This window comes from Hoplias malabaricus, chromosome X1 (assembly GCF_029633855.1).
Source record: "Hoplias malabaricus isolate fHopMal1 chromosome X1, fHopMal1.hap1, whole genome shotgun sequence".
Lineage (NCBI taxonomy): Eukaryota > Metazoa > Chordata > Actinopteri > Characiformes > Erythrinidae > Hoplias > Hoplias malabaricus.
In genome coordinates, this window is record NC_089818.1 from 13,751,364 (window position 1) to 13,779,240 (window position 27,877).

The 27,877-nt window shown below is 44.3% G+C and overlaps 1 protein-coding gene across 1 annotated transcript in view; it reads left to right on the plus strand.

Moving 5' to 3' along the window:
- LOC136675335 (receptor-type tyrosine-protein phosphatase F-like) overlaps positions 1-27,877 on the plus strand; it is a 186,576-nt gene that overhangs the window by 45,187 nt on the left and 113,512 nt on the right. The window lies entirely within an intron of this gene.

A 27,877-nucleotide genomic window follows, 5' to 3' on the forward strand; every position in this document is an offset into this window, starting at 1 on the left:
TCTCTCTCTCTCTCTCTCTCTCTCTCTCTCTCTCTCTCTCTCTCTCCGCTCTTGTTTTAATTGCTCGATCTAAATTCCTCTCTGTTTTGTCGATACTCACTGGAGTCTTGGATAAAAATGATTTCTTCTTTTTATTCCAGAACACGCTTCATTCCAAATCCTCAGAGAGCGCACACATACACACACGCGCACACACACACACACACACGCACATTATCTCGCTCTCTCGCTCTCTCTCTGTTGTAATCAGGGCTGGTGTTTTGCTGAATTAAGTTGTTCCCATAATTCAACTCTAAATATTGAATATATTGTGAGGTCTGTCAGAGCTGCAGTGTGCGGTTACAAAATCAAAATATTATGTTTTGTCCTGTTCCTGTGGCTTCCGCTGAGAACACACACACACACACACACACACCATAAGTAGAAAGAGGGAAGAAAAGAGCTGAAGGTCACTGAGCTGTTTCTAGTCCCTTCAGACACTGGGACAAACACAAGGTCAGTTTACTGAGCTCTTATCACCTCTGTGTGAGTGTGTGTGTGTGTGTGTGTCACCTCTTTGTCACCTCAGTCTCTCTGACTCTGTTGGGCGCTGCATTATTTCTGGAGCAGCTGCACATGAGACAGAAATCACAATATCAAGTGTTAGGAGTGGGTCAGAGGGTGGAAACCCCCCAGCACTGGGCAGTGGAACTGTGTTCTCTGCAGCGATGGAGTTCCTCTGGTGTGTGTCTGGTGTTGGTATTTGTGAGAGCAGATGTTGACCAGCTGTGAGCAGCCAAGAGACAGACACCTGTGAAATCTCTCTCTCTCTCTCTCTCTCTCTCTCTCTCTCTCTCTCTCACTCTCACTCTCACTCTCACTCTCTCTTTCTCTTTCTCTCTCTCTCTCACCTCTCTCTGTCTCTCTCTCACACACACACACACACTACTGTGCAGAATAAACTAAAACCTGCAGAAACAATAATCAAAGAAAATTTCTTAAAGGTGATTTGCTTTTTATTAAGCGTCTGACCGGAGAGGTTTCTGACTGTTTTTCATGAAATGGGGTCTGGTCTTCACAGGCTTTAACTGTGGACATTTGGGCATAGATCACAGAGCTTGTGTCTGAGACGTAACATTTAAATCCCAGTCTCGATTCAGCTCAACAGTATCGCAGTTAAGAGCCGTTCCACAGGTCAGTGGAGCCTCGGCTGTAACTCAGACCCCCGCTGAGTGTGTGTTACGGTGTGTGTGGTGAGGCCGGGCGTTGTTTGTGTGTTGTTATCTCTGCCTGATGTCTCTCTCCGCTCTGTTGCGACTGGAGAGCGTGTGATTTGAGTTTAAAGTGTCAGTAATTGATTGAGATGATGAGGCCGGAGCTGCGGGGGATAAAAAACCGACAGCTGTGAACATTACGACTTAATCACAAACGCTGAAACTGTTTCAGACTCAGCTTCATCCAGACTGACTCCGTCCTTCAGACTGACTCAACCCTTCAGATTGACTCAACCCTTGAGACTGACTTAACCCATGAGACTGACTCAATCCTTCAGACTGATTCGTTCCTTCAGACTGACTAAACCCATGAGACTGACTCAGCCCTTCAGACTGACTTAACCCATGAGACTGACTCAATCCTTCAGACTGACTCGTTCCTTCAGACTGACTAAACCCATGAGACTGACTCAGCCCTTCAGACTGACTTAACCCATCAAAATGACTCCAGCCTTCAGACTGACTCAACCCTTCAGACTAACTCAACCCTTCAGACTGACTCAAGCCTTCAGACTGACTCAACCCTTCAGACTAACTCAACCCTTCAGACTGACTCAAGCCTTCAGACTGACTCCACCCTTCAGACTGACTCAAGCCTTCAGACTGACTAAACCCATGAGACTGACTCAGCCCTTCAGACTGACTTAACCCATCAAAATGACTCCAGCCTTCAGACTGACTCAACCCTTCAGACTGACTCAAGCCTTCAGACTGACTCAACCCTTCAGACTGACTCAAGCCTTCAGACTGACTCAAGCCTTCAGACTGACTCCACCTTTCAGACTGACTCAACCCTTCACACTGACTCCACCTTTCAGACTGACTCCACCCTACAGACTGACTTAACCCTTCACACTAACTCCACCTTTCAGAATGACTCCAGCCTTCAGACTGACTCAACCCTTGAGACTGACTCAACCCTTGAGACTGACTCAACCCTTGAGACTGACTCAACCCTTCAGACTGACTCAACCCTTCAGAATGACACCACCTTTCAGACTGATTCAACCCTTCAGACTAACTCAACCCTTCAGACTGACTCAAGCCTTCAGACTGACTCCACCCTTCAGACTGACTCAAGCCTTCAGACTGACTAAACCCATGAGACTGACTCAGCCCTTCAGACTGACTTAACCCATCAAAATGACTCCAGCCTTCAGACTGACTCAACCCTTCAGACTAACTCAACCCTTCAGACTGACTCAAGCCTTCAGACTGACTCCACCCTTCAGACTGACTCAAGCCTTCAGACTGACTCCACCTTTCAGACTGACTCAACCCTTCACACTGACTCCACCTTTCAGACTGACTCCACCCTACAGACTGACTTAACCCTTCACACTAACTCCACCTTTCAGAATGACTCCAGCCTTCAGACTGACTCAACCCTTGAGACTGACTCAACCCTTCAGACTGACTCAACCCTTCAGACTGACATCACCTTTCAGACTGATTCAACCCTTCAGACTGACTTAACCCTTCACACTAACTCCACCTTTCAGACTGACTCAACCCTTCAGACTGACTCAAGCCTTCACACTGACTCCACCTTACAGACTGTCTTAACCCATCAGACTGACTTAACCCTACAGACTGACTTAACCCATCAGAATGACTCCAGCCTTCAGACTGACTCAAGCCTTCAGACTGACTTAATATCCCTGCATTCTCTCTCTCTGTGGTGAAACATTTTTACATTATTACAATTATTAGAGTTTCACACCAGTAATGCCCCTCTCTTTTTTTATTAGCTCACAGTAATAGTTAACTCCCACCCCCTCCACCACCCATAAGAAAATAATGTTCCATTGTGTTTAATGGCTCACAGTGAGACACCAATGCCCCCCCCCCCCTCCAATTTAATTGGCTCACAGAAAGAAAGTAAGTCCCCCCTCATTTTTTTTGGCTCACAGTTAAATAGACGCACACACACCACCACCACCACCACCCTCCTTTTTTTGGATTACTATAAGACTGGAAGGCCCCCATAGTAAGAGAGTTACACCCACCCCCTCTTTTCTGTAGGCTCTGAGTGTGACAGGAACCTTCAGGTGTTCCAGTGGGAGCTTAAAGAAACATGTCTCTGTAAACTCTTGTTGTGTTAACAGTAGCTGGAAAAGATGGGGTCGTCGTAACTAAGGACTAAAATAAATACATCCCTATGAGAGTTAAAAAATAAGAACAAACCAGCCGCAGTGTGTGGTGTCTGAGAGCGTGGGGGCTGTGGGGGCCTGAGGGGGAGTTAACTGGACTGTTTTAAAGCTGTGTCTGTGTTTCTCTGAGAGAGGAACGGCTAAAGAGCCCCAGGAGATACGTGGGGTCAGGACGGCAGCAGGTGAGCGTAAACGCTGTTGACCCATGTCCGCTGATCTCTGGCTTTCTGAGCCTCTCGTGGTTGATGGAATACGGGCTTTCTTGGCCCTGGCGGTCTCCCTGATGGATAGCTGGTGGTCTTTTGGGGCTGAGGAGAGAAATGAGGAGGATCTGAGAGTGATTATTGCCCCAGAAAAGCTTTCTCTAATGTTCAGCGTCTCTTCTCCTAAGGGAATACGCCCTCTCTTCTCGCCCTACTTCAGCGTCCACAGCAACAACGAGCCTGAGGAAGAGCTGCGTGGGGGATACAGATACTACTGTTATTATTAACGTAGTTTTATCAGGTTTCATGGTTACACTGTTAATTACATAAAGACATAATGACTTACATTCACCTGCCGCTCACTTTCTCTCAGCTTCAAGGCTGAATTCCAGATCTCGTCCCATGGGTTCAGTCTTTAATTTTAGTGGAGTCAAAGCTTAAAGCAACATTATGTAATATTTTTATGTTACAGTTACTGCTTCAAAATCATTGTGATGCTCCACCGAGCTGTAATAGGGAGAACAAAGCCTCTGTTGCTACTTGCTATTCCATGCTCATCACTGCAGAATTTGCACTATGTAACTTTTGAGGAGGTTAAGAAATTTAACTCCGACACAGCTTCTCTCTCTGTGCTGGAGAGAGTCTCACAGTACTCAGAAGCACAGAAGCCTGCTAAAAGATCCCATTGTGTTGCATAATGTAAAGGAAAATAAAGTTATTCACTGTTAGCCACATTAGCATTTTCATCATAGGATCTAATGGAAAACTGTTTTTCTGCTCTTTTTTTTAAAATCTGAGTGCATTATTCACACACAGATCATATACAAGCTTCAATAATCATCTTATTTTACTCCTGATTTGTTTCAGTGTTTGACTACAGACACAAGCTTTATATAGTATCAGTCTTTTCCCCTTGTTTACAGGTAAATAATTGGTAAATAATTTGTTCATGCTGTCCCTGTGCTCTGAGAGTGGAACAGACTCTTGGAGGACAATGTTTTATAGCCAATATCTGCCTAAATTAATCCTCTGGTTTGGCTTAAAGTTTAATAAAGTAGAGAAATGTTTCCATGCCGATGCAAAGGTGGGGCCGAATCCCAAACGTCTCCCTCCACCCTCCATATGGCACAGTATAAGTCATAAAACAACGGTCTGTGCACTCGCTTAGTGTATTTTTAGTAACCTATAAGGTTCACGTTTCCATGTGGAATTAGTGTCTAATTACTGTCTGGGAGCAGTATTATTAGTTTATTATCTGTGACGTGCACAATGTAGGGAGCATGACACCAATTGGGATGCAGCCCAAGCTCTTCTACAGACTGACACAGACGAACAGAGCTCTGTTTACAAACGTGATGTGGATAAATGGGTGAGGGATCCACATTTATATTTTTTTAACGTCTAAATTAGGAATCGAAATGTTGACAGAAACAGTAAAACAATTTAAATACCACAGGTTGTGTGTTTGAGTGATGAGGGGGTTCGTAATACGGTGGCTACTCTACAACAACCAGCAACAACCCATGGATAGAGGCTTCGTAGATGCCTATGTAGGTTTAGGTCAGTTTCCATGAAGGGCTCAGGTAGGGGTCATGTCGCCTTATAAACGATGACCAGTCAGTATTTGGAGAGAATTATGAATTAATTATGAATCAAGGGTCTTGGGCTGATTTAAAAAATGATTAAACAAATACAAAACTGCCTTTATTTTGCGCCTCTCTACAGAACGGCGTCTCTGTGGTTTCTCCAGCTGGTCACAACTGACCGCTCTGTAACTGTGTAGCGAATAAAATATGCAGCTAATGGACTTTCAGAGCTTTCACATTCCTGAGATTTGGGGGGAAGTCTCCTGAGAGGGTCTCTGTAATTCAGAGTCATGGTGTCAGCTGTTGTCACTGGGGGTGGGGTTGGGAGAGGGGTTTAGGAGGGGGTTTGGGCGTCTGTTTGAGGCGGAGGATGGGCTATTTCTCTTTGTTATGGTAAAGGAGTTACTGTGTAATCAGGAGTGAACACTAGGAGTGGGAAGTCGTTGAGGGAAACTGGATTTCAATGAGTGGAAAAGATTTTGGGAATGTGTTTGTAGAAGTTGGAGAGAATTGTTTATTGAGGAATTAAAAGCAAAATATATACAACATTCTCAACATCTTGTTTAACAGGGGCTTTGAGATTTGATTAACAATGTTAGTAAACTATATAAATTAAGGGGATATGTTGCGTTCTTTCAGTGAACAAAAGAGTAAAAAGACGGGGGGGGGGGGGGGGGGGCTGGGGGGAAGTGGGTGGATGAAGGGTATTTCTAAATTTCTAAATTTCACAATACAAGTTTGGAAAAAATTAACTAATTTCCTTATGAGCAAAATAAATAGCAGTCAATTGTTCATTGTCCACTGTGTTTACTGTAAACGTCTCCAGTATTTATATTTAATTATGCTGTTATATTTTCATACAATCAGTGTAATACAATGGTGATAAAATGACAATAATATCACTTATTGCAATTATTTCTAGGGACGATATATCAGCCACCAAACTGCTGCTGAGACAGGACTAGACACAGCTTTTACTTCTCTGGGGAGATTTTAGACTAAATGTTGGACCATTTGCAGTGAGGATTTGATGGTATTCAGCCATGTGAACATTACTGAGGTCAGTGAGGGGGGTTGTATAAACATTTCTGGCTCTACAACTCATCCCAGAAGTGTTGACTGGAACTCCATCAGTTCAGAAAATGCAGTTAAGTGTCTAAGCTTCAGAGCTGAATTTACTCATTGTAAAAACTATATTCCCATAGTGAATCATGATTTCCACGTCTGATGTGTTATTAAACTCCTCCGTGTGTTTGGACACATGTTCCTGGACACGTACCTCTCTCAGGTGAGCTGTTCGTTAAAAAAAAACAGAAAAAAAGGAAAGAAAGTAGCTCCTCCTTATCCTCCTCCCATTCAAACAGGATGAAATGTAATCTCTGTGATGTCATACAAGCCCCGTCCCTCGACATGGCTCCACCTACTTTTGCCCCCCCAGGGCTCTTGGAGTGAGCTTTGTCTCAGGAGAGAAGAATTGCCGTGAAAGCACATAAGGAGACCGAGAGGAGCACTTCAGAAACCCCCAGGGACACGGGGACATTTGGGGGGTTTAATAACACTCATCTGGTGGATTAAAACGTCTGGAGGACGCTGGACAGTAGACTTTTAAGGTCTCCTCTCTTTGGAACAACTTCTCTCAGGGATTTCCCCACCTGCAGGAGCCGTGTGAAAGGGTTTGGACGCTCGTAGCGATCGCTCGCAGGGACTAACTAGGAATTAAACGGGAAACTAATCAGGATTGTTGTTCTTCTGGAATTCCTGTGGATTATTTGATCCCTGTCCTCGTTGTTTTGGGATCGCATGGCTGTGGGTAAGTTTACTAAACACCTGCTCTGGTCTAAGCCCAAGCCTGAGCTGCAGTTTTAAGACCTTGTGTTCTTTTAAAGACAGAGAGATGTGACTTTTGAAATGGAGAAAATAGAATAAAAGCTGAGCTTGTGATATTCCAGATATTTCATCAGATCAGTGTTTGGAATTCTGGTGATTTCCCAGAGGACTTTCACCTGGCATCTTTTTGTTGTTGAAAAAGAAAGTGTGTTAAAGTTTGTTTGGACTTAGTCAGGCACTGACTAAAGTTGAACACAGAGACAGAGACGTTGTTGACAGTTTTTAAACCCAAAGTTGTGTTTTTCCACCAGAGGAATATTGGGAATGTTCATGTTTTAATAAAAGTGTTTAAAAGTGAATGATCAGACCCTATAGACGTTGTCCTGGATGGTTTAAAATGTAGGGCCATGTACAAGACCTCGTTTTCTGTTTTTAAACCCAAGGCTGTGGTTTTCCACTGGAGAAACATTGGGAATTTGTATTTTTAACTCAAGGTTGTGATCTTCTGTTCAGCGCAGGAACCTTTGTAGCTGGGTGTATTAAGGTTTTAAAAGGCGAAAGCTTTAGATTTAATGATGTAGCTGTGGATGGAGTTTATGTTTTATTTATAAATATTTATGTTCTATGATGTTGGATAAATGTGTAATTTTTGCATCTTTTCCTGAATGTCTTTCCAAATTTTGAGATTTAAATTTTTTACAATTATTTTTAAGCAGTGTTGGAAATTTGGGAATTTTTTCTTTTTCATTTGCAGTTACAGAATTTTTTTGGGCATTGTCGCAGTAAGAATAATATTGTCTTTTGTGTTTTTTTGATTTGGGAGATTTATTTGCTTTATTTTTGCATTGTTTTCATTTTGTCCTTTTTGTTCGGAATGTTAGGAATCTTATTGCCAATTTTTGTCAGTGTTGTGAATTTTGCCTTTTTTATTGTCTATATTGGGAAAACTATAACCTGTGTTTATCACCAGAGTTAGGAATTTTGCCCTCTGTTATTAAGAGAAAGTTTTAAAGTGAAAGAAGCGTCTGCTGAAACCAATCTGTGTGAAGATAACCGCAATGTGAAACGAAACACTTGCTTCACATCTCTCGAGGCCCAAGCTTGCCGTATTGTACTATGAGAAATGTTTGGAATTTGTGCGTCTTTTCCAAGCTCGTTTTCACCGGAGGCGCTGATGGTCCAGTTGCTTTGCGATGATGGAAATTTGTGGTTGTCAAGTCTTTAAAAGAGAACAAATAGACTTTATTGTTTTAGACTTGGAGGGAAAGAAGTTCACTAAGTTGAAGTTATTTCTTCTCCTTGAGCCCAAGGCTGTGATATTCCACTGTGGAAATGTGGGAATTTCAGTCTGAGCTTTCACTGGAGGAGCTGGTGCTGTGCTTGTGCAAATTAAAGTCTAAAATAAGTGTTTTAAAAGGATGTGAATGGTAATTGAGTCAGATACCAATTTAAAATGAAGCACAACACAATGGTAAAGGTTTATTTTCATTTGTGATTTTTGCGTTGTTTTTTTTTCTTGTGAAATATTTGATTTCACTGATCTATTTCTACTCCGAGCCCTGTTATTAGACAGGGTGATCTCTCCTTGAGCACACTCAGGAATAATCCATTACACAAGCATATCCATTGATTCTGATAGAGAACAGTCCGTATATGGTCTTCAGTGTAAGCTCCAGCGCAAAGTTAAAGGTTTATTTTCTTTTTCAATTCCTTTTAACTGGAATCTGATTTCTCTTTTCTCGTGTACCCAAACTTCCAGAATCAAGTGTGGCTTTCTAATACTCACAAATATTCCATTACGTGAAAACAGTCCTTAAATCTACAGCAGCGGAGTCTTAATTTGGAATTAAAGTGAAATCCTGTGTAAAGTTGAAAGCTTTTTTCTTTTCATGTGGAAAGTCGTGAGCTGCGCAGGTCTTTCTCTCGTGTGGAGCATTCTTCCGTCTTTTCCCAGAGCACTTTTACAGCTCCCTTTGTCCGTGGATTCTGGCTTGTTAAGCCTAAACAATGGTTTAACCTCGTCCTGGCTCTGCTCTGCTGGCTCTTTTGGCCCATTGCCCTGGTTTGGTTTGTTTCGGGGGGTTTTGAATGGGGGTCTGCGGAGCGGAGTGGTGGTAACTCGAAGGTGAGACGCCCTGCCGTGAAAGTCGCAGCTTGTTTTTCCAGTTGTCTCCTGTTTTATCTTCGGTCCCGATCTGGTGTGGCTGTTTCGGAGGCCGTCCGGAGCGCTGGAGGTTTCCGAGCTCGGGGGGGGAAAGGCAGCTGGGATGATTAGAGGGGACGCTGGAAAATGAGAGGATGGTTTTTGAGGCGGCAGTGGGGGAACCGTGCAGGCTTCTTTGTAATTGGAGAGAGAGAGGATTGGAGGAGAGCAGGGCTTGGGAATGTTGAGAGATGAGTGTCTGTAACGGAAAGGGAGTGGGATTTATGGATGCGGTTCTGGATGGACGAGAGGGAGAGGAAAGTGCTGAGTAAGAGACGGACACTGTGATATGCTACTAAAGACAGATCCTGCCAAAGTTGAGGGCTGAAATTTAGTTTGGAATTCTTTAAATTCTTTCCTTAAAAAACATATGACGTTCTACTACTACTTTTCCCAAAGTGAACATGGGATTTTACAGGGGGTTATCCACAGTGATGGAAATCGGTATGGAGTCTAGGTCCGTCACAATAATTACATTATTGATTTATCATACAATATATGGACATTACCTCAATAAGTTTCGCTGATCTCAGTATCGCACACAAACAATTCCACAGTTGGAATGTTCTTAATATTAAACGTTTTTGTGTAAGGAATAACTGTAATTCAAAATTCAAACATTCCCCTGCTGTTTTGTCATTGTATTAAAAATCATTCAACAAAAAATAACCTAAAAATGAAGTAGTGTGGAAATGGCGAGTGAAGAATTTATTTATTTATTTATTAAAAAAAACATTCATTCATTCATTATCTGTAACCCTTATCCAGTTCAGGGTCGTGGTGGGTCCAGAGCCTACCTGGAATCATTGGGCACAAGGCAGGAATACACCCTGGAGGGGGCGCCAGTCCTTCACAGGGTAACACACACTCACACACACCTACGGACACTTTTGAGTCGCCAATCCACCTACCAACGTGTGTTTTTGGACTGTGGGAGGACACCGGAGCACCCGGAGGAAACCCACGCGGACACGGGGAGAACACACCAACTCCTCACAGACAGTCACCCGGAGCGGGAATCGAACCCACAACCTCCAGGTCCCTGGAGCTGTGTGACTGCGACACTACCTGCTGCACCACCGTGTCGCCCTTAAAAAAAACATTTTATTACAATTAGATGTTACATAAATGTTACATAAAAATGCTATAAAATGTATTTGTACATGCAATTAAAACTCCATGGATGCAATTGCTTTATTGTGATATAATATAGTCGTAATATCAGTGCCATAAAATGGCTACGATTTCTGTGACAATATATTGAACATATTGAGTCTGTAACTAAACAGAAGTCTCAAAATTAACCTGATGCATGAGTTAACCCTCCCACACCCCCAACACACACACACACACACACACGGTTTGTCTTGTTAGCATGTGCATGTTTTAATCAAAACCTAAGCCATATATGTTCAGTTCAGTAGACTGTCCTTTGTTATTGGAGATCGCTGATTGACAGAGGGCTATAGTGCACCCCCTCTACCCTTTCTCCTACTGCTTAAATATTGTCTGTTGGCCCAGGAGAACCGGTTCTGTCTCAAACAAGCTCCTGCTCGCGTGCTACGTTGTGATTACAGCTGTGAGGAGCGGTGGGAGTAATGATGGCAGGTGTTGCTCAACACTTTTGTTGCTCAACGCTTGGGTGTCGCCGTCGCCGCGGAAAAACAAAAGAGCAAAAATATGTTGTTTTTCTGTTTTTCTTTCCCCCTCCATTTGCGCTGTCTGCAGCTGTCTGCGGGCGTGAGGCTTAGACGGCCGTCTCGCTGCGTTGCAGGAAAACACCAGCACTCCTTTGGGGATAGTTAGTGTCTAAACAAGCTCAAAGTTGAAAGAGGGAATGGAAAAGAATAAACTCCTGTTAATCATCCACCAGCCGCTCCACGTTCACCTGCCAGAGCAGCTCAGGAAATTAAACCATTAAACAACAACGCGTTGACCTTCTTCTCCACAGTGGAACACAGTTCTGGTTTTTAATAAAATGTCTGTGGCCTGCTCTGGTCAAAACCCCACAACCCACATAGCAGCCTTCTCCCCCTGTGTAAACAGCCCTGTTCAGAACACCCACTTTCAGCGCCTGTTCCTTTAAATGATAATGAGCCACTCGCTGTTCACCCCGACCCTGAGTGTGTCGGTGGGCTCCAGAGACACACATTAATATGCACATGCACTGAACAAGAGATTTCTTCATAATATGCCCCCTTTAATTACCCCTTTTTTTTGGTAATTTCCTGCTTTAGCACCTCCTACTCCTGAGAAGGCTTTGGTCTATATTGCTGTGAGGATTTGATGGATGTTGGACGGTTAGTTCTGAATCCCAAACCACACTCCAGCTCACCACCAAGATACTGAATGCTTCTTCATCTCTCCTCTTCCACTGCTCCACAGTCTAAAGCTGGGGTTTTTATGCCCCTCTCACTTCACACTTCATCTCCCACTTCAGCCTTAGGCTCATGTGCAGCTGCTCCAAAGCTTGCACTTTTTTGGAGATCATAAAAACCATGTCTGCAGTCTGTGCCGCTTCATTTATTTTAAGGCACTCGTTGTAAGTGGGTGTCTGCAATGTTTTAGAAACATCAATGATATGTAAATGAGCTCAGTACTGATTGGCGGCACTTCCTCAGCAGGACTGGGTGGAGCTAAGCGGCTGTTGCTCCAAAGTCCAGCGCTGGCGGGCTTTACACCCCTCATGTCCACGTTTAGCATTGAGCAAGAATGTCATGCTTTTGTCTGCACACTCTTTCCAACTCCTTTAAAATGTCCCCACTCTGTGTGTTCACCTGTCTTCACGTCTGTAAATCATGAGACGTCTCTGTGTGAAGTGGAGAACAGGAGCTGAGAGCGTGGGGAGACAACCTCCCTCCCCTCCGTCACTCCTGACCTCCTGGGTATAGGGCACTGACCTAAAATTCCTTCCGTTTTACGACCCTTTCCCCCTCCTGTGTCCAGCTGCTTCCCTCAGCACTCGCTCCGGGCTTCAGCCTTCGGAAAACGGGGGCCACTATCTGGACAATTCCGGCTTCTCTTCTGGGAACAGACGGCAGGTCCTGCTCCGTGTGGTTCCACGATTCAGTTCCTCTTTCACAAGTGTGACAGGAAATACATGCTCCTGCTCGCCCGGCGTTTCTTCTGAAATCGAGGGCATTAATCAGAATTCTGCTCCTGACACTCGTCTGGGAAAGTTTTTAACCTGACGTCAAACGCTTGTTGTGAGGATTTGATGACATTAAAGATGATGTTCAGGATTTTAATCCAGTACACTTTTATAAAAGTCAGGGGTTTCCTCACCATTTGCTCCTCTTCATGTTTGTGCTGGAAAAAGCTTCGGTGTTTGTACATGGCCCTGGCTTTGTTAATGTCTCAGTGTCTCAGTCCATACTGACTCAGGACAATCAATCTCTCTCTCTCTCTCTCTCTCTCTCTCTCTCTCTCTCTCTCTCTCTCTCTCTCTCTCTCCATTCCAGCTCACCCCAAAGGTGTTGAATTGTGCTCTGTCCCTCCACTGCTCCACAGCCTAGTGCTGGGGGGCTCTACACCCCACTAGTCTACACTTGGCATTGGGCATGGTGAGCCCAGGCTCATGTGCAGCTGCTCCAAATCATCTCCCTTCATTTTGTGCTCATCTGTAGAATTTACACACTGTGTCTGAAATATTTGAACTCCCTCTATATGAGTAGGTGTCTACAAACTTTTGGATATTTAATGTGTATGTAAATGAGCTCTGTTCTGATAGGCTGCTCTGTACTCAGTATTAATGGGTAATGCCAGCCCTTTATGATGAAAGAATTAGTTGAAAATGATTCAGATGAAGGGGTTAAATGATGTGAACTGACAGTTTGTTTCCCAGAATGCTTCACTTGGACCCGTGCCCTGCTCCAGTGTGATTAGGCTCTCAGTTTGGTGTGATGTGGATTCGGCGGCGCCTCCGATGGGAGCCTCGGTGGAGGCGAATTTCTCTGCGCTAATTCGCTGTCGGTGGAGGTTTGTGGGGAGGGGTAACTCCAGTTTAGAGCGTGATGCATTTATTTAATCTCTCTCAACTCCAGGTGGAAGGTAACACGCTGCTTAACATTGCAAATCAATGTCTTTGAAGACACGGCTGAAAGTTAAGTAGCTGTTTACTGCCGAGCCCTCGGCTGCTCTTTAATCACACGTAGCTCTGAGTCTGCGTTTACTCCCACAGACACTCTAACCATGTCACATGCCAAACTCACACCACGGCACGACCAACCTCACACCACATCAAACAGCAAACTCTCACCACGTCAAACGCCAAACTCTCACCACATCAAACTCCAGCCTCTCACCACATCATAAACGAAACTCTCACCATGTCAAACTCCAACCTCTCACCACATTAAAAACTCCAACCTCTCACCACATCAAACAGCAAACTCTCACCACGTCAAACGCCAAACTCTCACCACGTCAAACGCCAAACTCTCACCACGTCAAACGCCAAACTCTCACCACGTCAAACGCCAAACTCTCACCACATCAAACGCCAAACTCTCACCACATTAAAAACTCCAACCTCTCAGCACATCAAACAGCAAACTCTCACCACGTCAAATGGCAAACTCTTACCATGTCAAACACCAAACTCTCACCACGTCAAACTCCAAACTCTCACCACATCAAACTCCAACCTCTCACCATGTCAAACACCAAAATCTCACCACATCAAACAGCAAACTCTCACCACGTCAAATGGCAAACTCTTACCATGTCAAACGCCAAACTCTCACCACGTCAAACGCCAAACTCTCACCACGTCAAACACCAAACTTTCACCACGTCAAACACCAAACTCTCACCACGTCAAACTCCAAACTCTCACCACATCAAACTCCAACCTCTCACCATGTCAAACACCAAAATCTCACCACATCAATCTCCAACCTCTCAGCACGTCAAACTCCAACCTCTCACCACGTCAAACTCCAACCTCTCACCACGTCAAACTCCAACCTCTCACCACGTCAAACTCCAACCTCTCACCACGTCAAACACCAACCTCTCACCACGTCAAACTCCAACCTCTCACCACGTCAAACTCCAATCTCTCACCACGACAAATCCAACCTCTCACCACATCAAACGCCAAACTCTCACCACGTCAAACACCAAACTCTCACTACGTCAAACACCAAACTCTCACTACGTCAAACACCAAACTTTCACTACGTCAAACAGCAAACTTTCACCACGTCAAACACCAAACTCTCACCATGTCAAACGCCAAACTCTCACTACGTCAAACGCCAAACTCTCACTACGTCAAACACCAAACTCTCACTACGTCAAACACCAAACTCTCACTACGTCAAACACCAAACTTTCACCACGTTAAACAGCAAACTTTCACCACGTCAAACACCAAACTCTCACCATGTCAAACACCAAACTCTCACTACGTCAAACACCAAACTCTCACTACGTGAAACACCAAACTCTCACTACGTCAAACGCCAAACTCTCACTACGTCAAACGCCAAACTCTCACTACGTTAAACGCCAAACTCTCACTACGTCAAACGCCAAACTCTCACTACGTCAAACACCAAACTCTCACTACGTCAAACACCAAACTCTCACTACGTCAAACACCAAACTTTCACTACGTCAAACAGCAAACTTTCACCACGTCAAACACCAAACTCTCACCATGTCAAACGCCAAACTCTCACTACGTCTAACTCCAACCACTCACCACATCAAACAGCAAACTTTCACCATGTCAAATGCCAAACTTTCACGACATCAAACGCCAAACTCTCACGCTCACTGATATATTCACATACTCGTGGTAACATACTCATTCACTCGTACACTCACATTATGTCTTCCTTCACATAGTCACTCACTGATTCACTTATGCTCACTCACACACAGTGTGTGTTCCCACACTGATATACCCACTCACAATCACTGAATCAATCACTCAGTATCTCACCGACACATTCACTCACTCATTCTCACTTACTTCCTCTCACTCTCTCACTTACTCACTCACTCACTCACTCTCTCTCTTGTTTTTGTATCGTGATGTGACTTAGAAACACTTCCTTGAGTCGGAGGAGGCTGGAGTGTGAGATTAAATATATCTGACGCATTAAAATGAGGGGGTTCCTAAATGACGGCTCAGATCCTCTGAATAAACAGGGCTCTTCCTGCTCGTGTACAGACCTCACATCTTCGCTCTGACCCTGGTCTCTGCTGAGGAGAAACTCCGGGAGAAGCTGCAGAGAGGAGGAGCTCAGATGGAGAGAGATGGGGGGATAAAAAGAAGCGTGAGACTCTTATTTGCCTGCAGACGGAGATAAGCTGGCGCTGACGCGAGAGGCAAATTAGTTCCCGCTTTTCTGTACGACAGTCGCTATCTGTTCCCCTTCTCACGCAGAGAGAGAGATAACAGCTCACACTGACTCTAACTACACCTTACATTAGTCACTGAATCTGTAATATTAGATATTAGAAACATTGCTGTGAGGATTTGGTGGCAATCAGCCCATCCTCTAAGTCCTGTCGGGAGAACACGGTTCACCTGCTCCACAGCCTGAGGCTGGAGGGCTTTAAATCCCTCTGTCCCCCGTTTGGCATTGGACATGGTCTTTTTGGACAGTGGTGACCTTAAAACTCATGTATCCCTTTTCCTCTAGAAGTGTGGCTCTTGAATTCATAATAAAAGCTATATCTATGTATTTGGGCCATTTGATTTTCATTTAAAAATGAAAAACAGTGCTCGAAAACCACACTCTGTAATCATTATACACATGGCAAAAAAGACCCACCGCAGTATCTGCCGCTGTGTCACAGGATTATGGGGAAGACGAGGGTTTTCCTTTAGGAGTGTGAAGAGATTTTGGTCTTAACAGCTTGAGTCAACTCCATTTCTTTTTTAAAAACGGAAAATATAGCTCTGAAATATCCAATGTTATTTTCAGAGCCTGGTTCCAAAGCAGCGTCTCTGTTCACAGCGAGAGCGACAGAGTAAAATCACAGTAAACAGAGATCGCTAAGAGGAGTCGACTCCCAAAGATTCAAATCTTCCATCTTCAATTGTCATTAAAAGTTGAGGTTGTGTCGTGTGGTAGTTGTGATTACACACGTTGTATAAACACCTACCTTGTGGTTCCTGGTAGTAATGTGACTATACCACCCCTATTTTAGCCTCATGTGCAGCTGCTCCAGAGCTTTCCATTACACTTGTTCACTCATTAAAAGGTCTGTCTGTGTTTTATTACCATGTCCTTGATTACGGCTAGTGATTGCTGGGGACATTTTCAACCGGACGTCAGACAAAATCAGCCGTGACAGGAGCAAATAGATGGAAACATGACAGTTGTGATCATTGTGAATGACCATTTTGGTCATTAATTGTGATTGACAGGTTGTACATCCTCATTAACGGTCACACTGCTGTGTATGAGTGTGTACTGGTGTTTATCTCTCAGTAACCCAGCGACAATGGCTTTACACCGATCTGTTTATGTGGCCTGAAATCAGTAGGATCTTGATTTCTGGGATGAAATAAATGTGTATATTGTGGTTATATAGTGGTCACCTGACCAGCTGCATGCTTCATTAGAAGAGCAGGTTTAGTAGAGTTTATTAGACTTAACACTATGTAATATTTTTATATCAGCACTGCAGAAACTGCACTATGTAAGTTTAGGAAACAAACCCTCTTCTTCCTTAAGCCTCCCCCTTGATTTCAGGACAGTGCTGTAAAAGTGAATAACTCTGCAGCTATTTTTCACAAAACAAAAACTAGATGAGAACTAAACAAAAACAATCATTTGAAGATGAGAACCTGTTGTTCACATTTGCACTTTTCGTTAAATGTTTAAATATGAACGACCTGTTATTTTAGATTTAAAAACACACACAATCACAAGGAAATAAAAACAGGAAAATGCTTGGCCTGTTTGCTATTGTTATTCAATACTGAAAAGGAGTCAACTGCCAAAGAATCAATTCAGTATCTGGTAATCCAGTATCTGGATTCGACTCATTCTCGGTTTTGAACGACTCAGGATTTATAATATTCATCAGTTAATTCATTCATTGTCTGTAACAGAACACACCCTGGTTCTTTGCAGAGCGACACACACTCACACATTCACTCACACATTCATATCAATGTTAATTAAATACAAAAATGTGTTTGAATGATATTGTGGCCATTTTCCTTCCGTAAGTTTGCACAGCAATATGTTTTAAACGTAGCTAGAATTTTTATCTTTGGTTTTTGAAAGTTATTTAAAAAAATCTAAATTAGTTAAAAAATATGTACAATAAATACATGGCTAAAAATAGATTTTTTAATTGTTTAATGGACTAAAACTAGGCAAAAATATTTTTATTTTTCATCGACTAAAACTAGATTAAACGAACAATAATTAAATTATTAAAATGGGAGTCAAACGTAAACACATTTTAGACAGAAGGCTACAACTAAATCAACACTGACGTTCCTATATCCTTTCTGAACACTAACGTCCCTCAGAAATAGACCCCCACCCACCCCCACCCCTCTGTGGGGGGCCGCTAATCCCGGGCTAGCTGGTGTGTCTCTCTCTGATGAAGGCGATGCCTCGATTGGTTTATCCTCTTGGCCGCGGTTCAGGGAGCTGATGTGGAAGAAAGAGAGCGAGGACAAATCAGCAGTAAAACTCAGTGCAGCAATGCTAACGTGGCTCAGAGTGTGTGTATGTGTGTGTGTGTGTGTGTGTGTTAATAACAGTGACCTGCATCATTGTAGACCTCTGGGGTAAAATTACTCACCCTGTAATTACAGCACAGAGGTGAGCTATTATAACATTACCCCAGCGCTGGGCTGTGGAGCAGTGGAACTGTGTTCTCTGGAGGATGGACCTCCATCCACCAGCTTTGAGAGGAGTTAAAGAGTCTGAAATAACCCTCCACCACCAGTCCCTAACCTCACTAATATTTAGATGGCATTCAGACACATAAATATAAACATATGCATATGATTAGTGTGCGGAGCTTTATCCCTCCAAAGAAAACAATGTTCCACAGTTCCACTGCTCCACAGCCTTGGCATTGAGCCCACATTTTTTTATTTAACTTTTATTTAACCATGCAAGTTTTTAAAGGGGATGTCTACGACTGTGGGGAAAACACCTTTTAAGGTGGAATGGTGTGTTTGAGAAAAATAACATCTGTTGTTTGTATGTGGCTGAAGTGTAATTTGTAAGTTTTTATTCACTGTTTGAATTACCACAGAAACTCATTTGTAACTCGATCTGTTTGGTTTTGTAGCACCTTTGGTAATGCAGTTAGCCATCTCTAGAGTTAGGAGACATTTCCACCTTAAGTGACCGTAAAAATAAGTCAATATCATCTCGGTTCATGCTTTTGAAGGTTTGGAGTTTTGGAGTAACACCAGATTAGGGTGTTAATTAATTGAAAATGATTGAAATTGACAATCAGAACTTCTGATCGATATAATCTTGCCTATATTTATTATATCATTTTTGTTGTTTATTCTGTTAAGTCCCTACTGTGTGTTCTTATATAATCCCTTTAAAACCACACTACCATGCTGTAGTCATGTGATTCTGCCCCTATCTGCGACAAGGAGGAGAACCTAAACGCAGAGGCCGACCGAGTGACTCGAGCAGCTCATACCAAAGAAAAACACAGCATCTGTAGTTTGGAGGTGCTGTGTTTACACTATAATTAAGACGACGCTTAGCGACCAAAGCACAATCACACACCAAATATAAACAGTGTGCAAAAACAAGAGAGGAACAAGCTCCCAGCGACATTAGAAAAAATATCCCATGTTTAATACAGGAGCATATTGACATTGTGGTCACGGTGTGTTCTCACGGTGCTGACCAGTCCGGACCCCTCTGATCTGTGTGGGCTGGGGTGGGGTGGGGGGGTTTTGGGTCGCGGTGTCGGAGATGATGACACTTCTCTGTAAGACGAGATCTGCTCTTTAATTATTTCCTTTGATTCATCGACCTGATTCACACCAGTCTCTCTCTTTCTGTCTCACTCTCTCTCTGTCACTGTATTTCCCTCTGACTCTCTCTTTCACTCTGCATCTTTCTCTCTGAGAGAGGGAAATGTGAATAAAAAAAGCAAAGGAAGAAAACATGAGAAAAAAATGGGACAGGAAAAGGTGCAGAAAAAATGAGAGAGGGGAGAGATGTATAGAGAGAAATGGAGTGTGGAGAGAAGAAACAGATGAGAATGAAAGAGAGGAGCAGTGAAGCAGGTGTGGGAGAGGGGGAGGCGTGATGGGAGGAGGAGAAGGAGGAAGAGGAGTGATAGAGAGAGTGTAAGGAAGATGGATTCCGTGTCAGGTTCAGTGCAGTGGATTTCATGCAGAACGCTGCTCTGCACTCGTCTGTGGCGGAGAGAGAGTATTCTGTCGCTCGGGCAGAGGAGAGAAACAATGCTTTTCTGTCAGAGTTCAGAAAAAGAAAAACCTGACACTGAAAAACAGTTCAGTCTCTCTCTCTCCTTCTGTTTCTCTCTCTTTCCCCCGTATCGCTACTTATTTTTCTTCCACTTCCTCCTCTCCCTGTCTCTTTCACAACAGTGTGTTTTGGTCGTCCTCTAGTCCAGTCAGTGGACACAGGACGCTTGAAGGCTTGGTGGACTGTTCTCAGTCCAGCTGTGACACAGAGGGTTTAAAAACTCCAGCAGCACTGCTGTGTCTGATCCACTCGTACCAGCACAACACACACTAACACACCACCACCACGTCAGTGTCACTGTAGCACTGCGAGTGACCCATCACCCAAATCACACCTGCTCTGTGGGGGTACTGAGCTTTCAGGAACAGGGTGAGAGGGGGGTAACTTAGTATGCAGAGCAACAGATGGACTACAGTCTGTGATTGTAGAACTACAGAGTGGCCGGTGTTTGGTCAGTGGACGGTGAGTGTGTGAGCTCTATAGTTATAGCTCTGTGTGACTCAGAGTGAAACTCTCAGCACTCCACAGCCTCCACTCTTCAGTGTAAAGTCTGTCGTCTAAACCCCCCCCCCCCTCTTTTTCTTTCTCACAGGAAAGTAAAGCGCATTGGCTGTGCTTTTGGGGACCCAGGCCACGGTGGCTCTTTTGATCTCACTCCTTTCAAGTGGAACTCTGGGTAATTTGCCTGTCGCGGTCAAAGTGAGTCACAAGCTGTCAGAGAAAGCCTTTATGCTCTGGAGCGTTCCTCCAGCAAAGCCTCCAGCTGTCTGAAACCCACCCCGAATTCCCCCCCCCCCCATATCCTTATCTTACTCTGCCCTATCTATCACTAACCACTCGGACCCCTTCTACCTGCGACTGGAGCTAGAGCCCACTCTCCGAGCACACACACCTGAGGAACCATGAAATGTAGCGTAGGCACTTTGGAGTGGAGAGAGAGCATCCTTAGTTTGCGTCTTTAAAGCTGCACTGCGGTGAATTAAATGCAGTGCACATGTCTCTAATCCACATCTGCTTTTAGCTTTGAGATCTGTGATCTGAGATCTGTGGTGGTGAATGGAACCAGACGTCAGACTCAAAAGACTACTTTACCGAGGTCATTGAAATAAAATGGTCACAGGTATGTTTACGAAACCCTGTGATGTCTTTTCATGATGCTGTTGAGATGCAATGTCAGCTTAAAGTAACACTAGGTAAGATTTGGTATTTTTGCTCCTGGGCTCCCTCTACAATTGCTGAGTGTTAATCAGTTTTAGGGCGGCACTGTGACTCAGCAGGTAGTGTCACAGTCACAGTTGAGGAGTTGGTGTGTTCTCCCTGTGTCTGCGTGGGTTTCCTCCGGGTGCTCTGGTTTCCTCCCACGGTTCAAAAAACACGTGTTGGTAGGTGGATTGGTGACTCAAGTGTCCTTAGGTGTGAGTGTGTGTGTGTTGCCCTGTGAAGGGATAATCATAATAATTTTTAAAGCTGTAATTTTAAGGTAAATATGCTGCTTTAAAGTGTAGGGTTTTTTTTTAGCTACAACATGTCCCAAAGTTTCTAGACACTCATTAACATCCAGTTGGGTAGAAGTGTAGTGTCTGTGACCATCCAACTTGACCTCCAACCATGTTTAAGTGGTGGTATTGCCATCAAATCCCGACAGAAATGTTCCTGCAACTAATGTAACGCCTTTCTGGAGGAGTAAAGGGTCTGGAAACATTTGTGTTGCCATATTGTGCAGCACCAGAAGAGATCTGCTAATCATAGAAGCTTGGTTTTGTATGATACACAGACGTGTGCCGAAGTTTGTGCATTCCTGGTTCAGTGTCATTCTCTTGTGGATTTTCTGAGTGATTTTAAGTGAACACATCCTCTACACAGAACATTTTAATCCATGGTTACTGTTTGTTACTGAATGTTTCCTTATGCCTCCTAGGGGCCATTAAGCTAGCAAAATGAAAACGAAGGGCCACGGTTAGCTTTCTCTTCTTGTGTTAGTCTGCTGATAGAGGAGTCCCGGCGAGTGCACATTCACACTGTGAAATGATGCACAAGGCTTTCTGTCCAGTTGGGGGTGCTGTGTATGTTTCAGAGCTGACCCCTGTTGTGTTTATTTAGAGGAACAATAAAACACGGTCTATTTCTTAATTATATTCCTGTTCGTGTTGTTAGTCTGTTGTTCTGAATCCGTTTCTATGGAGTGAATTTTGTGTCAGAAGTTTTACATAAGCCAAAATCAAGAGCATCGCTGGCGGTCTGGGCGTGGCTCTTTCCCGGGGGGGGGGGGGGGGGGGGGTTTCAGAGCACCTGTCAGTCCAAAAGTCAGTGACCAATAGAGATTCAAGGTGAATGCCTTCATCTAGGACCCTCCTACCCGTGAAAAGTGTTTCAAAAGTCAGAAACAAAACTAAAACGAAGCAACGATTCCAAAGCAAAAGTCCTTATTGGAAAAATAAATGTAAATAAATAGAATAAGTTCATAGTTTCATAAAAGATGTTTTCACCCCCACAATATAAAGCTTCTGCCCTTGTTATAAGACCTAGAGCCTGTATACGGTGCCGTGTAACGTACAGAGCCTGGCTCGCTCCGAGCGCAGCGTCCCAATTTGCTGTTAACCCACATTCTCCTCCACTCTTCTGTTCCTGCCAGAGTCTGGTGTCCTGGCCTCCTTTCCCTTCCTCCGCTGCTCAGAATCAAGAGTTTTCAAACACTGCCTTGGTCAGGGACTCTGTCACCGTCGGAAATAGCCTCTCGCTCCCAGGCCACTGTCCTTAGGCCTCTCTCCTCTTCCAGACACCAGCGGACACTTTCCTTTCTGTTTGTCCAGTACAGAGAGAGACAGAGAGAGAGAGGTTTGTGAGTGAGATACTTAGTTTGTTTCACAAGGTGCCTCACCTTTTCTGTCAACATTCTGCCTAAAATAACAAGGATTAAACAGAATGTTTCTGTCCCACATTAAATACACCTTAATTTCCACAGCTGTTGTATTCTTATGCCGAGGTGCTAAAACGTTTTGGCTGCACAGTTTAAGGTGGAATGGAAAATTAGCACCATTAGCACCATTAAAGGTGGACTGGTGCCAGGCAGTTTAAGGTGGCACTGACAGTTCTGCTCAGAAGCTCAGAGGCCAGAATGTGTTGTATATCTATGATCTGTTTTTCTGACTCTTGGTTTTTATAATTTTTTTTATTTGGGTTTTGTTTCAGCCACAAATTTTCATTTCACTTTTGACTCGATCTGCTGCAGCTTTCATTTCCTCACACGCCCTGGACTTACCGTCCTAACCCTCTGCCCAGGTGCCGTTCTCCAGAGAGTGGGACGAAGCTGTGAAATTGCGTCTGTCCGACCCCGAGCTTGTGTTGTGTGCAATTAGACGAGATAATCGGTCCGATTTAACCTCCCGCCGCAGCGTGACGTCCGTAATTGCCTCAGCACTTCAGGATCATTTCAGAACTGGTTCCCATTCAGGAGGAAAGTGGTCTGCGTCCTAATTCTCGGAGAAAGGGTTCAGCATCTCCTTCTGGTGATTGAAGCACACGTCCAGAATAAGTAATGTCTGCAGTGGAATACAACACAAGTCCTTGACAGAGCTCCTGGACACAGACACTGTCCAGAAGTTTGTAGACACCGCTTTTTAACAAAGGACTTCAGCTTCTTTAAGGTTAACCACAGCCTGACAGCTCACACAGCACCACATTATGATGCTAAAAGCGAGTGGTGCTGGAGGAGCAGAAAAGTTAAAAAGCGAGGGAATTAAGACGGTTCTGCACCGTTCAGAAGAGTAGCTAGTCTGCTAGGCTAAGATAAGTGAAGCTGAAAGTGCTAAACACCACAGCACACACCGTGTTCCAGCAACTGAGGCTCAAATCTCACACACGTTTAGAGATAAAGCCTCATGTCTACAACGCAGAGTCCACTGAAGAGACTTCTGTTTTGTTTGTTTTCAGATTCCTTCCTCTCTGTTTTAAACCCAATTTTGTGCTAAACTCACAACTGCGTAGAGCTACTGGGCTTTGGTTATTTTTTCCCCACCACCCGTTTTCAGAGTGTCACATCACCAATCAATGAGCTCCCACAGCGCCCCCTCCTTGTGGCTCTGATAAACACAGAGGAATGAACTCATTTGTCAGTGTAGTGACTAGACATTCGCAGAACAGAAATCTGACACACCCCACACGTTTTCATTTTAAGATACCGTTATAGCCCCAACCCCACTACCTAGCTATAAACACCCATAAAAATACGCTCTACTCCTGCAGGTGGATCACACTGACTCCTCTCAGCGTGAGCGTAAAGGAGTGACGTTGAAATGGAAAACTTCTTCAAAAACACAGATCTTGAACTTTTACACTGCATTTCCACTCCTCTGACTCCAATACACGCTCTAGTCCGGGAGGAAATGTTACCTGATATCTGCAAAGCTGACATTCTCTCTCTCTCTCTCTCTCTCTCTCTCTCTCTCTCTCTCTGTGTCTCTCTCTCTCTCTCTCTCTCCCCCCGCGTCTCGACCATGGGCTGGAGCAGTCGAGTCAGAGTTTCGACGTTTGACTGACGTGCCGTCTCGCCGTGCACTTTTTAAAACTCTGTGGTATTTGTCATGAAAAGTGGTATCGGCTTTCTAATCCTTGCTCTCTGTATGTAGGCCATCCTCCGAGCCGTGACACTTCATAATCTCTGGCTCTTCCCGCCCTTTTTCTCCTGAGAAACTAATCCAGACTCACACTCTCTTTTCTTCTTCAGCTGCAGAAACTGTTAAAGGGCCAGTACCCTGTATTTCTTCATTTGATTTTTTCCTAGAGCTGCGTGATACTGGAAAAAAAAACTCACGTTGCAATATTGTGATATTTAAAATGAAAAGAAAAAATGTCACTCACGGGGCGGCACAGTGGCACAGCAGGTAGTGTTGCAGTCACACAGCTCCAGGGACCTGGAGGTTGTGGGTTCGATTCCCGCTCCGGGTGACTGTCTGTGAGTACTTGGTGTGTTCTCCCCGTGTCTGCGTGGGTTTCCTCCGGGTGCTCCGGTTTCCTCCCACAGTCCAAAAACACACGTTGGTAGGTGGATTGGTGACTCAAAAGTGTCCGTATGTGTAGCCCTGTGAAGGACTGGCGCCCCCTACAGGGTGTATTTCCGCCTGCCACTCAATGATTCCATGTAGGCTCTGGACCCACCACGACCCTGAACTGGATAAGCGCTTACAGATAATGAATGAATGAATATCACTCACATAAAGTCTGTGGTCTTGACAGTTCTGAGCATTTTCTCAACTCCCCTGTCCCCCCTCCACCGCTCTGCACTGTTCAGGCTGTAGAACAGAGTCTACAGATTCGGTCTCTTTTGTCAGTAAGATGTGTGCAGATAAATATAAAGCCAGACCCATCCATGTGAAATTGCACGTCCTGCACTGTGACTGTTGAGCACATTCTCATCACGATGACGATGCTGAATCGATATATTGCCCGGCCCTAGTGGCCCTAGTTAGTTCTTGTGCCTGATTTTCTCACTTTATGCATGTTTTTATGCACCAAGTCCAGCCATAATTTATTTTTAGTCATTTTTCAGACCTCTCTTTGCTGTTTTTCCTCAGTATTTAGGACCTATGCATACAAATCATCTCTGTCCTGATTGGATATATCCCAAGGATTGAAGCACTCAACGTATATTCTGCCGGAGTAGCTGGTGGAGGGATATGTGTTGGTTTTTGTGACATGAAAAGAAGAAACGAACCTAGAAAACAGATACTTTTTACAGAATAGATGCTGTATTTGTACGTTAAAGCATTTACAGTGTTTATACACTGCAGAAAACCGTTTCTAAAAGGTAGAAATCATTATATGACATTGGATATGTGGTAATTATATTAAAATATTGACGAAGAAGTGTAGAATTAATGGTTTAACATGTGGAATTGTGTTCGATGAGGAGAATTTACCTGTTAAAATGAATCAAACTAGAACCCTGAGCCATGTATTGCTCATGATATTGATTTAAGATGAATGGGATTTCACTCCTGAGTGAGTTGCAGTGTGACTGCTGTGTAATGCTCCATGTAGGTCGTGTTAAATCAGACCTGGTCCACTTTTACCTGCCGTTTGAGTGCAGCGTATGTGTCCTTGTTTTTTAATAAGTCATGAATTCAGTTTCCCATGACTATGGGCCCTTTAACGGAACACACAAGGTGTGTGTTGCAGGATCCGAGGGTCTCCCGAGGCGGTCTCTTTGTGCTGCTGAGCCGTGACTCACACACATGTTGTGTTTTTTTTATTTTTTTTTGCCCATTGTATCGAGCTCAGATGTTCTTTATGATTGAAGACTTAAAGGGCTCCGCTCTGGCAGCTCTTCAGATGTGGCCTTGTTAGGATCTGGGTTTTCTGCCTGCGTTTGTGACTGCGTTCTGTGAGTAATGGACTAATCAGCGCCTCGTCAGCTTAAAGGCACAACCCAATATCACTCGCCCTGGAGAGATACTGGGGATATTGTTCTCTCTCTCTCTCTCTCTCTCTCTCTCTCTCTCTCTCTCTCTCTTTCTCATACACACAGAGACACACACACACATGGGGCAGTGTGCGACCCACCACCCACAAACTGGGCCTGAGGTGCTCCAGGATAAAGACAAACGAGTCTCGAAGGAAGGGATTCGCCTCTGTCCTAAACCCATCCTCCTGCAAACATACTGATGCACAGATAAAAATAACAACTACGGAAGAATTACGAGCAGACGTAGGAGTTGCAGAAGTCTCAGCACACCCTGAGTGACCTGTACTTGTAAAAATGTAAATACTCACAGAGCAACTCTGGTCACCTAGGGCCCTGTGAAGCCTGTTTTTTTCTTTAAGAAAATAACTACAACTAAACAAACAGTAAACAACAATGGCATGTACTATGTATTAAACGCAATTGCTACTCTGATTTAACAACAGTACTGCGCTAAAGCACCACTTTTATTCACTTTTACAGCACTGTCCTGAAAGGACAAGGATTGGTTTCCTACCCTCCCCTAGAAGTTACATAGTGCAGTTTCTGCAGTGCTGAACCCAGAGTAGCAACGACAGAGGCTCTATTTTCCCTGTTACAGCTCAGTGGAGCATCACAGTGATTATGAAGATGTAATTTTACGGAAAAAATACTACCTAGTGTTGCTTTAATGTACCTTGCGTGCGAGCCAAACATCGTCTACAACCAGAAAACATTAGCAGAGCTTGCATATGTATTAAATGTGCACAGATATTGCATAAACTGCAAAACTATGTCGCTCAGAACTGTGTGAGTGTTTGTAAGAACTTGCATTTCCGTCGTTGTACTGGAATTCCATTTTTATTTCACAGTTCTGTCCGTGTTCTCCCTACTTAGCATACACACTTATTACGAGTACGGTGTTGTCCAGAATGGACTGGCCACCCACACAGAGATGTTAGTGTCCGCCACAAACCTGTCACAGAGGAGCGCTGCTGTTTAGCGTAAGCGTTTATTAAATAACGCCTGTTACGAGGCCGATATTCAGGGACTCTGTCCATTTTGTGTTGTGTGTCGTCTCGGCAGGAGAGATGGAAATATTTGATTAGTCATGTAAACACCATCAGACTCTTGGCAGATCGTCTGGAGCCGGAGCGGAGCTGGAGTCGAGCCGATGGACGAGAGCAGATGGTCAGGAGTGGGCAGCGCACCTGTCCACAGCCCTCGCCGAGCAGAGACCACCGCTTACCACCGGCTTATACCATAACACACGCTCTCGCTCTTAAAGGGCCCATACCATAGAAACCATAGCATTTACAGATCACGGCTTTAGTGACGTCAGCAGTTCAGCTCCGCCCCCTCACCCTGTTTTTGCGAGGCTGCCAATCAGAACACTGCTTGTTTAATCTCCACAGTGAGAGTATGAAACAGTAGGACACTGGAGCAGCTTCATATGAGCCTAAGGTCAACACGCTCAATGCCAAGCGTCACTAGAGTGACATAAAGCCCTTCAGCTCCATCCAGCGCCCCGGGGATGAGTTGAAGTGCTGTTTATGGTCCGTAACTAGTTATACTGTAGGGTTTAACCGCGGTGAAGTTTGTGTTTAAATGCTGTTAAAGCCCCAAAGCTATGATCTGCGCTCCTGGCTCTTAGGTGGAGTCTTCGGAGGAAATGCTGGACGAGCAGGTGTCCAGAACCCTGAGGCCGCTTTGCGAACTGTGGATGTGGGGGTGTTTTCTCAGACTCTCTTCTCCTTCC